This window comes from Mastomys coucha, unplaced genomic scaffold, assembly GCF_008632895.1.
Source record: "Mastomys coucha isolate ucsf_1 unplaced genomic scaffold, UCSF_Mcou_1 pScaffold9, whole genome shotgun sequence".
Classification (NCBI taxonomy): Eukaryota; Metazoa; Chordata; class Mammalia; order Rodentia; family Muridae; genus Mastomys; species Mastomys coucha.
Window position 1 is genome coordinate 70256523 of NW_022196915.1, and position 4873 is coordinate 70261395.

Here is a 4873-nt window from a genome sequence, read left to right on the forward strand (position 1 = left end):
ATTGCTCTTTCTAAGTCTGTGAAGAATTGAGTTGGAATTTTGATGGGGATTGCATTGAATCTGTAGGTGCTTCTCAGCCATTCAGTATTCGTCAGTTGAGAATTCTTTGTTTAGCGCTGTACCCCATTTTTAATAGGGTTATTTGGTTCACTGGAGTTCTTTGTATACATTGGATATTAGCCCTTTATCAGATATAGGATTGGTAAATATCTTTTCCAATTTGTTGGTTGTCGTTTTGTCCTATTGACAGTGTCTTTTGCCTTACAGAAGCTTTGCAACTTTATGAGGTCCCATTTGTCAATTCTTGATCTTAGTGTATAAGCTAGAGGTGTTCTCTTTAGGAAATTCTCCCCAGTGCCTATTTGCTCGAGGTTCTTCTCCACTTTCTATTACTTTCAATGTATCTGGTTTGATGTGGAGGTCCCTGATCCACTTGGAATTGAGCTTTGTAGAAGGAGGTAGGAATAGATAGATTTGCATTTTTCCACCTCACACCAGTGAGATTGGCTCAGATAAAAAACTCAGGTGACAGCAGATACTGGAGAGGTTGTGGAGATAGAGGAACACTACTTCATTGCTGGTGGAATTGCAAGCTGGTACAACCACTCTGGAAATCAGTATGGCAGTTCCTCTGGAAATTGGACATAGTTCTACTGGAGGACCCAGCTATACCACTCTTGGGCATACACCCAGAAGATGCTCCAACATGTAATAAGGACGCATGCTCCACAATGTTCATAGCAGCTTTATTTATAATAGCCAGAAACTGGAAACAACACAGATGTCCTTCAACAGAGGAATGGATACAGAAATTGTGGTATATCTATACAATGGAGTACTACTCAGGTATTAAAAACAATGAATTTATGAAATTCTTAGGGATATGGATGGATCTGGAGAATATCATCCTGAGTGAGGTAACACAATCACAAAAGAACACACGTGGTATGCACTCTCTGATAAGAGGTTATTAACCCAGAAGTTCAGAATACAGGACAAACAACCCACTAATCACAAGAAACTCAAGAAAAAGGAAGACCAAAATGTGGACATTTCATTCCTTCTTAAAAGGGGGAACAAAATACCCATGGAAGGAATTGCAGACACTAACTATGGAGCAGAGACTGAAGGAAGGACAAGCCAGCCTGATATAGCTATCTCCTGAGAGGCTCTGACAGTACTTGACTAATACAAATGTAGAGGCTCACAGCCATCCATTGAACTGAGTACAGGGTCCCCAGTGAAGGAGTCAGAGAAAGGACCAATGGAGGTGAAGGGTTTGCAGCCCCCTAGGACAAATAACAATATCAACTAACTAGTACCCTCAGAGCTCCTAGGGACTCAACCACCAACCAAGGAGTATACATGTTAGGAGTTGATTGTTCTGGCAGCATATGTATAGTAGAGGATTACAAAATCAATCATCAATGGGAGGAGAGGTCCTTGGTCCTGTAATGGTTCGGTGGCCCAGTGTAGGGGAATGCCAGAGCCAATAAGTGGGAGAGGGTGGGGTGGCAAGCATCGGGAGTGGGGAGCCAACAGGGGTTTGTTCTTGTTGTTTTTGTTTGTTTGTTTGTTTGTTTCTGGGAGGGGAAACTGGGAAAAGAAAAATCATATGACATGTAAATAAAGAAAATATCTAATTAAAAAAAAATGAGAGAATTCTCAACTGGGGAAACCTGAATGGCTGAGAAACACCTAAAGTAATGTTCAGCATCCTTAGTCATTAGGGAAAAGCACATCAAAACAACCTTGAGATTCTACATCACACCAGTCAGAATGGCTAAGATAAAAAACTCAGGTGACAACAGATGCTGGAGAGGTTGTGGAGAAAGAGGAACACTCCTCCATTGCTGGTGGGATTGCAATATTGTACAACCACTCTGGAAATCAGACTGGCAGTTCCTTAGAAAATTGGACATAGTACTACCTGAAGACTCAGCTATACCACTCCTGGGCATTTACCCAGACGTGCTCTAACATTTAATAAGGACATATACTCCACTATGTGGAGCCATAGCAGCCATATTTCATAATATCATATCATTTCATAATTTCATAGCAGCCATATTTATAATAGTCAGAACCTGTAAACAAAGCAGATGTCACTCAACAGAGGAATGGATACACAAAACGTAGTACATTTATTCAATGGACTCAGCTATTAAAAGCAATGACTTCATAAAAACATCAATTTTTATTAAAAGAAAAATAAAGAAATATATTGTAGGTTTTCTTAAATTTGTGGCATTTAATTCTTTAAAATAAATGAAAATAGAAGGGAGAGTTCAGGAAAAGAAATGGCAACCACTGGACATCAGGTTTCAAAAGAACACCAAAAGTAAATATGAAGAAATATCTTATATACATTCTTGAAAATTTAATAGTGAAACTTATTGGTGTGATTACTTTAACACAAACTAATAAATATCTACCAATTTTATAGTAGATTTGTCAATAAAAGATTGGTGTCTCAGAAACAGCATGATTTCAGAAATTGTGAGTTAAATATACACTGCTCTAAAGACTTAAGATATATCTTATCCTGTGATTATTTTGTATTTAGCCAGACCTTTTGAAACTTCTCTTTCTAATATTATTATAATAACTCAGAATTATTTTTATAACAACACTATGAAAGGCACTAAAATAGACCAATATGGAGTTAATAAAAATAAAATAACCTTTAAAAATTAACACTCTTTTTAAATACTGAAGAATTATTTGCCTATAATTACAGTGAATAGGCTACTTAGAAACAAAGTACCCTCAAGCACTAGACCTGGGCTTGTATCTATTCTCCTAAACTCATTTTCAGTAGAAATTATATTAATAGAGTTGAAAAGAAACATGAAAATATATAAAAAGGGACATTTAAAAGACATTTTAATAAGAGACATGTAATGAGCATCTTCTAATGATTTCAGCTTATTTTCATTATAAAATGAATAATACCATCAAAATTTGATGTTAGATTAAATTTCATAAGAGCAAGAATATCATGTTCTAAGGAAACAACAATCCATAAAAATACAGATAGTGATTCAAAGGAAAATGATTAAGAGTAATTCTACAATTATTTTAATAATATTTTTATATTTAATTATTATTACATCATTCTCTCCTTTCACATTTGTGCTCTAAGCTCTCCTATGAACTGCTCTTGCTCTTTCTCAAATTCCTGGCCTATCTTTAATTGTTATATATAAACATAACTATATATACATATATATACAGAAGATGCATATGTATTCCTAAAACAATTATAACTAGCTCAGTCTGAATAACCTGTGTTTGTATGATCTCAGAGGCTGACCACTTAGTATTACATAACCAGCTGGGGGTTAACCATTTCTCCTGATCCCAGTATTCTTCTTTTGCCCATAGTTCTTTGGATGGGTCTGGGGAAAAGTCAGATTTCTTTCCTCTATGTTAACAGTCCATTGAAATAATCACCATTCAGGACTTGGTTAGGCAGCAATTATGATGAGATTTTATGAGTATACCCCTCTAACATTTTTAGTACACATAGCCTGGAACATACAAAAAGCCCAAACAGATAAAATAAACAAGCCAAACCTTCTTTCTCCTCAGGGGTTTAGAATAGTTCTGTCCGCCTTACACAGTGGTTCTTGAGCCTTAGTTGCTGTAGTTGTGTTGTAGATGTTTCAGTTGGCAACGGTCAACATGTGACGGCTTCTCTGCATTTTGAATAGTTATAGTTTCTATAATTGTCACCATCTGTGCAAAGGGATGTTTGCATATGTTGTATTGCAATTCTTATCCTCTTTCATCAAAGAGGATAAGAATTATACTTATTAGAAACTACAAATATTTTACATTTTCTTTTTCCTATCTTTTCCTTTAATGTTTTCTTTAAATTTATTTTTACTAGAATTTATTTACATTTTAAATAATATCTCCTTTCTTGGTTTCCCCTTCAAAAAAAAAAAAAAAACCTATTCCCTCGCCCCTCTCCCTGCTCACCAACCTACCCTCTCCAGCTTCCTGGCTCTGACATTCCCCTACACTGGGGCATAGAACCTTCACAGGGCCAAGGGCCTCTCCTCCTATTGATGACCGACTAGGCCATCATCTGCTACATAAGCTGCTCGAGCCATGAATCTCTCCATGTGTACTCTTTGGTTGGTGGTTTAGTCCCTGGGAGTTCTGACGTTACTAGATATTTCATAATGTTGTTCCTCCTAAGGGTCTGCAAACCCCTCCAGCTCCTTGGGTCTTTTCTCTAGCTCCTTCATTGGGGACCCCTGATATCATGGATTGGCAGGATTAATATAGTAAAAATGGCCATCTTGCTTGTAGGAAGCAATCTACAGATTCAATCCAATCACCTTTAAAAATCCAACTCAGTTCTTCAAAGAATTGGAAAGAGCAATTTGCAAATTCATCTGGAATAACAAAAAACCTAGGATAGTGAAAACTATTCTCAACAATAAAAGAACTTCTGGTGGAATCACCATCCCTGGCCTTTACATGTACTACTTTATATTTTCTTTGTCATATTAAGGATACTTGCGTTCAGATCTACAACTTTGAGATTTCTTATAGAATTAACTATACTAAAGTTCATTTGAATATATCAACATGTTCTGACTTGGAACAAGGAAATAATTAGTGTAATATTAACAGTCCCATAGAGAAATTCTAGTAGAGTTGATCTGCATTTACTGTCTCCATTTTAATGTTATATAAGTAAAAATATACTTTAAAAATAAATGAGGAGAACCCACCTGGGGAGGCAAAGGCTCAAATAGTCGCAAGGGAACCGCCTGGCAGCAGGGACTGGATCCTCTCAGCTTCCAACTAACAGAGGTGGATCAGGGACCTTAGCTGCCTCTCCCTTGCACGTGGA